The 12,500-nt window shown below is 42.2% G+C and overlaps 1 pseudogene; it reads left to right on the forward strand.

Moving 5' to 3' along the window:
* LOC136839924 (hemicentin-1-like) overlaps positions 1-12,500 on the forward strand; it is an 843,194-nt pseudogene that overhangs the window by 786,804 nt on the left and 43,890 nt on the right.

The raw sequence follows: 12,500 nt of genomic DNA on the forward strand, positions 1-12,500 counted from the left end.
TTAACACTTGCAAAAGAATAATTACTTTAGATTTGGTTACCCACTGGTAACTTTATAATGTGACTCGAACAATTGTGAATTAAGATTATAGGACCACTTATATGAGGCTATGGCCAACAAATGAAAAGAAAGGTTATTGTTCAAGAATTAAAATACACGGTTACTTAATTTTAGATAAAATGCATGCGGTTAGTACGATCTGCCTTGAAGAGGCTGTATAAATGAAAAACAGCGTTTATTTTTGTAAATGACATCCCCTTTTACGCGATACTGTAATGGCTATACATATTCGCATTGATAACATATCTTCGTTTTAACGTACTTTGCTTAGCCGGCCCCACACGGATTTTGACAGCTGTATGCGGGCGAGAGTATTCGCGAGGTTTTAATTCGCTAACCTTAACTACGCTAATTTTATGCGTCCACTGCCTACTCAATGTTATGACGGGGCGAGCAGACAAAGATGTGGGGTAGGACAAACAGAGATCTTGGAAGGAAATGGAAGGGGAAAAGGGATAATAATAACAAAGGAAAATTACCAAGACATTACGAATGAAACTTGACCGCATATGAAAGGCGGGACACGTCCCTCAGAGCTTACGAAAGGGGCATTTAAATCACAAGGGCAAGAGTTTATGACTCGCGATTCATTAAAATAAAGATAACTAAATGACTAAAAGAAAGTAAATGATATTGGCAGAAGAGCTAAGGGAAAAGAAGTGAGGATTTTATTGTGTTAGGCGGGGAATTTATTGTCCTTCGCCTATGAATTACGGCCCGGACTATCACTTCAGTCCCAGGGCGAGGAAAGTGCACCTGAAGGGCGCGACTCCTTCAGGAGGGCTGACACGCACGCCCGGTGCCAAGGTATGGGCGCAAGGGCGTGCCACTTCTCACTCTGTTATTCTTAATGATTTATACATGGTGTGGGGAATGGTATCCCGTATTTAATTGCCTCTTGTGGGGATAATTTAAGGGAAGATTAAATAGAAGGTGATAAGAGATAGAAGTTCCTGAGGAACGGGGAAGATAGAGGAGGGCCTGACATCCCCTTCTGGATTAGGGTGCCAAGACCTTCGAAAGATGAAATGGTGGCACAGGTGCCATGGGAGCTCTAGAGCTCTTTGTAAATTACCTGGAATGTCCCACGCCCGTGGTAATTTCGCCTCGAGTCTTTCTTAATGGGACAGTCGTCCTCGGCCGGGGAAGCGGAGGGCCCGCGACCGGAGGGCGGCACGGAGTACCACCTGGGCCTGCTGATGCGACAGCTGACGCAGGACTGTTCCGTGCGGGTTCTACCATGATCCGTCGCGGCTCTTGTAGTTCATCGGCCAAGTGAGATATGGCAGAATCCTGACTTGCAATTGCGTCGGCGACGGGCTGAGGCAGAGAGGAGGCGGTCGGGGGTGGCGTGAGCGGCTCGCAGGTAACGATGACCAGCTCAGGCACGGGTTGCGAGGCCGCACCTGCAGGTGAGCTTCCGCGGTGGTCGGGAGGAACCGTCTCTCTGACCGACGCTGGTAGCGGTGCCAGGCCGGGGGGAGAGAGGAGGTCCTGAGTTGGATCCCGTGAATGGAGATCGGCGTAGCGCTCTGGCGCTGGCACTAGGGCAGAGTCAGGCGCTATCAGAGGTTTCTTGGGCTCGTCGGTCAGGACGGACGAAGCTTGGCCCTGCTCGGGGCATGCAAGTGGCACCGGCAGGAATTTGGCATCTCCTGAAGGGAGATTTGATTGGGGCCCTGGCACTGGCACTGAGGCAGGGCCGGGCACTGGAATGGGATCGGGAACCGATCGAGGGGGCCACTGTACATTGTACTCAGGTGGCACTGGTGGGGACTGCACGTCCTTCTGGTACCCAGGGGGCGCCAGTCTTGGCTGAGGGAGAAGCGGGGGAGGATTACTCGCGCCCGCGGAATGATTCGGGGAATGGGGACCCCTAGATTGTCGTGATTTCGGTGGGGACTGAAAGTCCTGTCCCAGGATGACGTCATAGCCTCCGGGGAGATGGCTTGCTACTGCAAGATTGCAAATTTTGGATTGGTGAGGTCTTGTGACTCTCAATTGGACCGTAGGGAGTATCATTTTAAATTGATTTATTCCCTCGATCGTGACGAGTTTTCGTCTATTGACGATAGCTCCGTAGGGAACTCTGTCCCTTCGGATGAGGGAGATTTGTGCGCCCGAGTCCTCGAATGCAGTGACTCGGCGCGCAGGCTGGCTACCTCGTGGAGGGGCCACGTATACAGGCCCTTCGGCGGGAGGGCCTAATGACTGGGGATCTGTGACGGCCAAGGCGACGGTGGGAGTAGTTGATTTATTATTGCGTGGGCATTTCGCCCATGCGGGAGAATGGCCATAGACCTTGCACGCCGTGCAAAAGGTCTGGCTAAAGTCTTTCCGCGCTGCCCCTGTGGAGGGCGCAGGCGAGTTATTTGTCGGTTTTCCGGGAGAGAGAGGAGCCGGTTTCTTGTTCCGGCACTGTTCGGAGGAATGCCCCGTTTTCTTGCAATAATGGCAAGCTAGGGGCTTGCCCGAGTTCCCATTTTGTGGGAATTTGAGCCTCCGAGGAGGGACGGGGATTTATCTTCCGCCCCATGGATCCTTCTTGAGGGTGGTGGGTTTCCCCACATATCTGCTATTCGGCAACACTCGGTGAGTGTTGCTGGGGCTTTTTCCACTATATGAGTGGCGAGGGCAGGAGGGGCGTAGCGCAGGAAATGCTCGAATTTAAACCGCTCGAGTACCTCGGCGGTGTTAGTGGCTCCTTCGGAATCGAGCCATTTTGTCAACGCCCGCTCCGAATGGTACGCCCAATCGGACCAAGTCTGGCCTGCTCTCTCCAACGTCTCCTCCACCGCTCGGGGGTAATCTCGTACGCCTTCGTAACTGCTTGGCGTACGGCTTCCCAGTTTCCCCGATCGTCCGCGGGAAGGGCGTGGTAGGCAACGAGGGCCTTTCCGCCCAGGAATTTAGTGAGAACAAGGGAGAGTTCCGCGGGGGAGAGATCGCAGCATTCCAGGACTCGTTCGGCCCTTTCAAGCCATACTTCAGGCTCGGACTCCGTCCATTTTGGCATGAACGAGTGAGCTTGGCTGAGGGCACTCATTCCCGCGGCAGGGGGCGGGGGGGTGGCGGGCTGTCGTTCTAGCATCTGGAGCTCGTGGGCGCGCTGTCGCTCTCGATCTTCCCATTCTCGTTCCTCCCTTTTCTCTTGGGCGATTCGTTTCTCTCTCCTCTCGTTGTTCTTGGGCAATTCGTTTCCTCTCTCTCTCTCTGCACGTTCTTTATCCTTCTCTGCACGTTCTTTTCCTTCTCCTGCTCTTGAGCGATTCGTTCTCTCTCCTCTCGTTGTTCTTGGGCAATTCGTTCCCTCTCTCTCTCTGCACGTTCTTTATCCTTCTCCTGCTCTTGGGCAATTCTTGCCCTCTCTCTCCCTCACGTTCTTTATCCTTCTCCTGCTCTTGGGCAATTCTTGCCCTCTCTCTCTCTCTCACGTTCTCTCTCTCTCTCTTCACGTTCTCTTGCTCTCTCCGCCTTGGCATCGTCCACTCGCTCTTGAACCCATGCTCTCAGATCTTGCCCCGATAGTCCCATGTCCTTCCCAGCGGACATGTAGAATTTGAAATCCTCGTTTTGTTGGGCTCTGGTATTAGCCATCTTGGAATAATGGGTATAGGATATGTCTGAAAAGACTCAGGTTGTCTGAAAAGACTCAATTGCAGGAATCTGAAACACTCAATGGTTCAGACTGCAGGAGAATGGATCTGTCTGAATAAGACAGGTGATTAGTAAGTCTGAGGAGACTTTTTTGTTAAAATTTGATATGTCTTGGAAAGACGTGGGTGTTCTTGGCGAACGAATTTTAATATGTCGTCTCGGAAGACGTAGTTGGATTTTGTCACGCTCGGACTTGGCCGGCTGTAGCGTGAAGTTAAGGAGTTGTTCTAACGAACTAGAATGATCAGTCCCGTAAGGGCTTAGATGTGTGTGAACTACACTATATAATGTCTCAAAAGGACTTAATTTTGGGTTCCCGCAGGAATGAGAAATTCTCGCCACGTGCGACGTAGAATTTTTGTATGAGTCTCTGAGGACTGGAATTTGGAGAAATTCTCGCCACGTGCGACGTAGAATTTTAGGAGTCTCTGAGGACTGGAGTTTGGAGAAATTCTCGCCACGTACGACGTAGAATTTTAGGAGTCTCTGAGGACTGGAATTTGGAGTAATTCTCGCCACGTGCGACGTAGAATTTTAGGAGTCTCTAAGGACTGGAATTTGGAGAAATTCTCGCCACGTGCGACGTAGAATTTTAGGAGTCCCTAAGGACTGGAATTTGGGGAAATTCTCGCCACGTACGACGTAGAATTTTAGGAGTCACTTAGGACTTGGAATTACGATTCGTCCCTTAGGACTTAGAAATTACTAACGGGAAACCCGAAGAAAAATGTATGCTGGGAAATGAATGGGGAAGAAAAAAAAAATGCTACACACGCGGGCATGGGCGGGGTGGGGGTGCAGGTCGATGGGGCCAACACCGGAGGTATTTTTAGATTCTGGGTGAATGAACCCGTATATTTATATACCGTCTGGGATTCGGAGAATTTCCCAGTCGTCTGAGAGGATAACAGTACAACGGCCTAGTAATTTTCCTATAAGCGGAGCTTAAATTTCGCTTTCTAACACCTAACTCGAATTCTAACTACACTGAGAGAATTTCAGCAATGCAAGCTGACTTCGTCGTGTCCCACGTGGGAATTTATTCGCGCCTAAATAACAGTTCGCTAATTCGAAATGCGAGGTAAAAGTTATCAAAGAGGAATTTCTTTCGCACTATTCCTCGAAGCAAGAATATGGCAAGATTTTAACACAGAGGAATTTTCGCACTATTCCTCGAAGCAAAAGATACAAAGATTTTAACACAGAGGAATTTCGCACTATTCCTCGAAGCAAAGGATGGTTAGCACTGGTTATTTCTAACTACCTATCCTGAAAGGCATGCATTAACGAATCTAATACGGCGGTTCTTTTCTCTCAGTGATTACATGCGTCCCTATTTCTAATTCCTAGGAACAGTCACGATTGTAAAAAGGTTTTGCTAAGATTAACACATTACTTACGTGGAATTTTCTGGATCTGTGTGCTGGTTTTACACAAAAGGTTCGTAATTGTCTCGTACCCAGCTTAGCTTTGCTAATAGCTGATCTGGCACGTTGCAAATGCAATAAAGCAACACTAGGGAACTGCAACTGCAAACGAGATCTATGGCCAGGTCGCCATTTTTACGTTTTTCCGTGGTTTTAGTTTGATATATGCTCTGTGAGACAGGTAGCAACAATTTAAGTTAATTTAGCCTTGTAATTCTGACTTCGTGGGTACGGGAAAACGTAAAAAAGAGGAAAACAAAGGAGAATTTCATATGAGCATAGGGCTCTGGTTACTGAGGGCAATATTACGTAAAACACGTGGGCACATTTAAAGTAGTGTATTTACATAAATGACATTAGTACGGGAAAGAGGAACTCAAGTAGATTGAATGAAACTGGGGAATCCCAGCCACAGTCGAGAAGCTTCCACGATAGGATCCTCTGAAATGAGAGATATGCACATTATTCGCCAGTAATGAAAATAGACAAAAGTAATGAATTCGAAGCTGCACTGAGGGTGCCAAAGGGTAATAAAGAATTAATACTGCCGATGCAAGAGGCGCACGGACATTAGACAAGGGAGATTTCTGGCTTTCTCTTTAAGAAAATATTACGAGACAAAAGCGTGACTGAAATGGGGCTCTTCCAGGGCACTTTACCTTAGCAGATTTTCCGAGGGCGCGTAGAAGGCGGTCCGTGGATGACTTGCGATTTCCGAGGACGAGTTTCTTCCACGTGGTGAGATGCAAGGGCTTCCGTAAAGGGGCAAGGCGATGGGGACTCCTCGAAACTCCAAGCAATGGCGTGTGGGCTCGAGGAATACGGTTGAAGGGCACGAGGAGAAGTATACTTTGGGAAGGGCCACGTGGTTAGGATGCAAGGGCATCGGTGGGGCCAGGTGTTGAGGACGTCTTCACAAGTTCACTCCATATCTTCCAGCCCGCGTGTGTGTGTCGAGACCTTGGGCTTTTGCCTTTTATCCCCTCCTATGGGACAGGGGTGCGCCCAACACAGATGCTTTGACTCATTGCACCTGCTGCCCGCAGGGGAGGTTTTGGCCTGTAGGAGAAACGCCCAAGCCAGATTACTTTTGCCTCGAAGGAAAGATCTTTATCAAAAAATGGGAGCGCCTTTAATCTTTTAACCCTTGTTTTTAAGTCGATAGACAGATGGTCTATCGATCGGCCGGCTGGCAGTAAATGAAACACAACAACAACCAACCACAACAAAGGAGGGGAGGGGAGGCAATTTGCTAGCGAATTCTTTGCTAATCATAATAATATATATATATATATATATATATATATATATATATATATATATATATATATATATATATATATATATATATATATATATATATATATATATATATATATATATATATACACATATTTATACATATATGTGTGCGCGTTTGAGTGATGCACTGACACCTATCGATCAGTAAACCACAGGTAACATGAACATGTTACACGTAAACTGCATGAAACATTTTACCTCAATAAATCTTAAAAATACATATACTTTTCTACCCTAAAACACAAAACATCTCCTAAAATCGTCTGATCCATAAGATCACCATCAAAAAACGCAGTTCATTTTCATCAAATCCCAAAAATGACCCTTAATTCCACGATTTCTACTTTACCGTGTCATGTCCTCAACAACTAAATGTTGCAAAACTTGTTCTGGTAATCCTAAACGGCAGATTCTCCTCCTTTCCCTCCTCCAAAGTTTTCGCGATTTTATTTCTGGTCTGCCATTACACCCAACTTCTTCTCGGCAATTACTGAACGAGGTCGCAGTTTCTGTGGCAAGATAATGACGGACTTGCGCTGTCTAACTACTCGAGGAAATTACGCGGCCAACAAAATTGTTTTTCGATCTTGTCTCAATTACGGACGATAAAACGCAACTTCGTAATCGATCCCATCTCTGCAATTTGTAATCAGCTTGACAGGTAAATGCCTCATTAACAAAGTCATTTGGACAATTGTATGATTTCAGTTCTCAACAATAAGTTACAGGGCACAGTCGCTTGTTCTTTGTATTGTAATAATGTCTACAGTGAACTAATTATTTCTCGAGCGCTTATAATATTTCCGGGTACCTTTTCCACTGAAAAGATTTGGAAAGAATTTCATCTTTCATTTGGGTTCAAATCAACTCAGGAATGACAATTCCATACTTCATTTCCTTTCGCATTCCAAATCTTTCAGTGGAAAACGTATCCGGAGATATCATAAAGCGCTCGAGAAATAATTAGTTCATATAGACATTATAATATTCCCAAATAGGATTGGAACAAAAATGAAAGCCGAAAGTCGTATTCCCGATTAAGATCTGAAACCAAAGGAAAGCAGAAATTCTCATTCCCGATTAAGATCTGAAACCAAAGAAGGCAGAAATTCTCATTCCCCGATTAAAATCTGAACCCAAAGAAAGCAGAAATTCTCATTCCCCGACTAAGATCTGAACGCAAAAGAAAAGCAGAAATTCTCATTCCCGACTAAGATCTGAACGCAAAGAAAGCAGAAATTCTCATTCCCGACTAAGACCTGAACGCAAAGAAAGCAGAAATTCTCATTCCCGATTAGGATTTGAACCCAAAGGAAAGCAGAAATTCTCATTCCCGATTAAGATTTGAGTCTAAAGAAAGCAGAAATTCTCGTTCCCGAGTAGGATTTGAACCGAAACAAGCTACAAGAATGATATTAACCCACCATATCACTAAACTGAGTGATAATACATCTGGTATTAAAGGATGGTACATGAAACTTTAACATGAGCAAATTATAAAAGGGTATTTTTAACCGTCACGTTAGCTCATGTAGAAAATGAGTAGGTTCGAAAACTTGACTTTTTTTTTACTAATAAAACAATTCTAGTAGAATTCTTGGTTTGCAACAAAATTCTATTAGAGTTTTTGGCTAATAAAATTTTATTAGATTTTTTTGCTTTTAAGAAAATTCTATTAGAATTGTTGGCTTAAAATAAAATTCTATTAGATTTTTCCTTATAATGCAATTCTATTAGAATTTTTGACTTCAATACAATTACATTAGCATTTTTGTCTTATAATACAATTCCCGATATTGTAGCAATGTTACATCATCAATTTTCATGCAGCAAATCTTCTATATTAATTTACAAAACATCACAAACTCCTTTAGTTTACAAATCATTAAATACTCCTTTAGTTTACAAAACATCACACAATCCTTTAGTTCACAAAACATCACACACTCCTTTCGTCCACAAAACAACACACACTCCTTTAGTTTACAAAACATCTTACACTCATTTAGTTCAGTTCACCAAACATCACACACTCCTTTAGTTCAGTTCACTAAGCATCACACACCCCTTTAGTTTACAAAACATCACACCCCCTTTAGTTATAAAACATCACACACACTCATTTAGTTCACTAAACATCACACACTCCTTTAGTTTACAAAACATCATACGCTCCTTTAATTCAGTTCACTAAACATCACACACTCCTTTAGTTCAGATAACATCACACACTCCTTTAGTTTATAAAACATCATACACTCCTTTAGTTCAGTTCACTAAACATCACACACTCCTTTAGTTCACAAAACATCACACAATCCTTTAGTTTATAAAACATCACACACTCTTCAGGTTTTTAAAACATCACACGCTCCTTTAGTTTACAAAACATCACACATTCCTTTAGTTTATAAAACATTACATACTCCTTTAGTTCACAAAACATCACACACTCGTTTAGTTTACAAAACATCACACACTCCTTTAGTTCACGAAACATCACACACTCCTTTAGTTCACAAAACATCACACACTCTTTTAGTTTACAAAACATCATACACTCCTTTAGTTTCCAAAACATCACACATTCCTTCAGTTTACAAAACATCACACATCCCTTTAGTTTACAAAACATCACACACTCCATCGGTTTACAAAACATCACACTTCATCAGTTTACAAAACATCACACACTTCATCAGTTTACAAAACATCACACATCCCTTTAGTTCACAAAATATCACACTCTGCTTTAGTTCACGAAACATCACACACTCCTTTAGTTCACGAAACATCACACTCTCTTTTAGTTCAAGAAACATCACGCACTCCTTTAGTTTTCGAAACATCACACACTCCTTTAGTTTACAAAACATCACACATTCCCTTAGTTTACAAAACATCACACACTCCCTTAGTTCACAAAACATCACACACTCCCTTAGTTCACAAAACATCACACACTCCTTTAGTTTACAAAACATCACACACTCCTTTAGTTCATAAAATATCACACACTCCTTTAGTTTACAAAACATCACACACTCTGTTAGTTTACAAAACATCACACACTCCTTTACCTTACAATAAAGGATCGACCACGACAACATCGTTTCCATTTCTTGTTGAGGTGTCATTACCCACCAACCATGACTACCATTACCCATGACATATTGACGGCGTGATTGATGTAGGCATTCGGGAGACGAATGCTTACAATCCATTTATTCTCAAAAGTAGCAGGGAAAGAATTATGGGACTCAAGAGAAGTGTTTTATGTTGCTCAGTTGTATTGAACCTCTTCGCATTTTTGGCACTTTGTGAAGGTGACGCTTAATATTAGAAATGAATTGACAAAGGCACCTTTCAGGTGTTAGCTCTTGGTTACACTAAGCAAGAACTGTAGCACAATAAAAAAAATCAATTTGAGAGAGATTACCAAGATACAGAAAATAATGCTTTGTTACACAAAATGACCCCTACAATTATTTGAATATATTATTCTACCATGACAAGTCTTGACACAATTCAGTTTCCTTCAAGTAAACCTGGTCTTTATTGTCTTAGTGTACATAGCTATGTACGCACAGTGCGATTCTGAAAGCTTCCTTTATGTATACAACTCCTCAGGTTAAAATTCTCACAATGAATGTGAAGAGTTCCGTTAAAGGGACAAGTCAAAATTATAAAACAGGAAAGGGGATCCTGGAATGCCACAAGGAAGTGCACTGAGCCCTACATAGTTTATCTTAACCAACTACTGTCAGTAGAAAAGTTAGAAGTAACAGGTTACCACAAGCTAAGAAACCAACTTCCAACTTACAATTTTTGTTGTTGTTGACAGAGCTCCCTCCCTCGTCAGTTTTTTTTTTAAGGAAACATAAATTTTATAGATACCTCCTTTGTTGTACAAGTTTTTCATTAACAAACAAACTCTGATAATATATAAGTTTTTCATCAACAAACGAACTCGGATAATTGTGAACATGAATTTTTTTAATTATTTAAGAAGATAATGATGATGGTATGACAAGCATGAGATTTTTTTTTTATTTTTTTCTAGTAGGTAATCATGATGACACGAGGAATACCTCGTCGAGGTCCATAATTGCATCATAAAACATTCACTTTATCTGCAAGAATGACTCACCCTCTGTCATTCTCTATCTCCACTAACTTCTCTACAAAACTCTCTTTGATCTGCTCTCTCTCTCTCTCTCTCTCTCTCTCTCTCTCTCTCTCTCTCTCTCACTCGACCATTCTCTTTTCACAAAACTCTAACCTGATCTCTCTCTCTCTCTCTCTCTCTCTCTCTCTCTCTCTCTCTCTCTCTCATATACACTTGACCATTCTCTTCTCACAAAACTCTCTTTAACCTGCTCTCTCTTTCTCTCTCTTTCTCTCTTACACACACACACACACACACTTGACCATTTTCTTTTCACAAAACTCTCTTTAACTGCTCTCTCTCTCTCTCTCTCTCTCTCTCTCTCTCTCTCTCTCTCTCTCTCTCTCTCTCTCTCTCTCGACCGTTCTCTTTTCACAAACCTCTCCTTAACCTCGTGAGGAACATCTCTCACCCTCGACCGTTCTCTGTCCCTCCAGACAAACCGGTGGTCACCCTCCAGATGGGCAGTAACCTGGACCCGGAGACCATCAAGGAAGGCGACGACGTCTACTTCAGAGTGCCACATCAACGCCAACCCCGAAGTGCAACAGGTCCTCTGGTACCACAACGTAAGTCGAGAATTCATTATTATTATTATTATTGCTGGAACTCGACGCTGCTTTCTCACCTACCCTCCCGATCCCCTACCTAACCCAGGGCGCACAAACAGTTTTGCAAGAGGAGGGTAGTTGCCTCCCTTATCTTCCAGTTCACCTAGCTACCACGCCCCGGGCCGGACAAACCGGTTTGCAGGGGGTGGGTGACTGTGTCATGTCTCCTCTACTGTCACTCGGGGGAGGTCAAACAAGAAAGATCCTCCGGGTTTTATTATCATAGATTACTATTAGTATTATTATTGTGTGTGTGTGTGTGTGTATGTGTGTGTTTGTGTGCGTTATAGACAGATAGCTATATGGTCCACTAGTTGTTCAGCTGCTTCTAAACAATTCGATATATTCACTACACATTCCCCAAGGCCTGGTACATTATATATAAAACTCCCAAAAAACTTAATTGAAAAACAACACATTCTCGGCAATCTCCTGATTATGAATACCTCGATGTATTATCTAGGGTCACATTTTTCACATATTATTTTTTCATGTTTCAAGTTGCCCGTCCATCGGCCTCTGGCGTAATAACAGCACGAAGTTTTGTGCTGTTCACAAAGTAATACACCATCAATTGAAGCAATAAAAAATAAAAAAAAATTAATCCACTAAAGAATTATTACACAGAGTGCATATAGATTTAAAACTATGCATGTGGGAGAGAGAGAGAGAGAGAGAGAGAGAGAGAGAGAGAGAGAGAGAGAGAGAGAGAGAGAGAGAGAGAGAAGGACAGGTGTTTGGATTTCCATGCAAGAGGGAATAAAAGTACTTCAATTCTTTTTATAGTCGCCATGTATCGCAACGACATTTTTGCAGATCTGATAGTTTCATTTTAGACGTTATCGAGCTGCGATTCTTTTCATTAAAAAAAAAAAAGTTTGTGTTTTCAGTTTATGAGACTCTGCAAACGTTTCAGTCTACAGAAAATTTATGATTGTAACTTTCAGTTCGTAACTGATAATATAAATATATATATATATATATATATATATATATAAATATATATATATATGTGTATTAGAGATTTATATATACATATATATATATATATATATATATATATATATAAATATTGATATTTATATATACATACACATATATATATATATATATATATATATATATATATATATATATATATATATATCCATATCTACATATATACATATATATATATATATATATATATATATATATATATATATATATATATATATATATATATATATATATATATATACACAGTATACGCATATATATATGTTTCATTTCCTT

The sequence above is a fragment of the Macrobrachium rosenbergii genome, chromosome 1 (genome assembly GCF_040412425.1).
Source record: "Macrobrachium rosenbergii isolate ZJJX-2024 chromosome 1, ASM4041242v1, whole genome shotgun sequence".
Lineage (NCBI taxonomy): Eukaryota > Metazoa > Arthropoda > Malacostraca > Decapoda > Palaemonidae > Macrobrachium > Macrobrachium rosenbergii.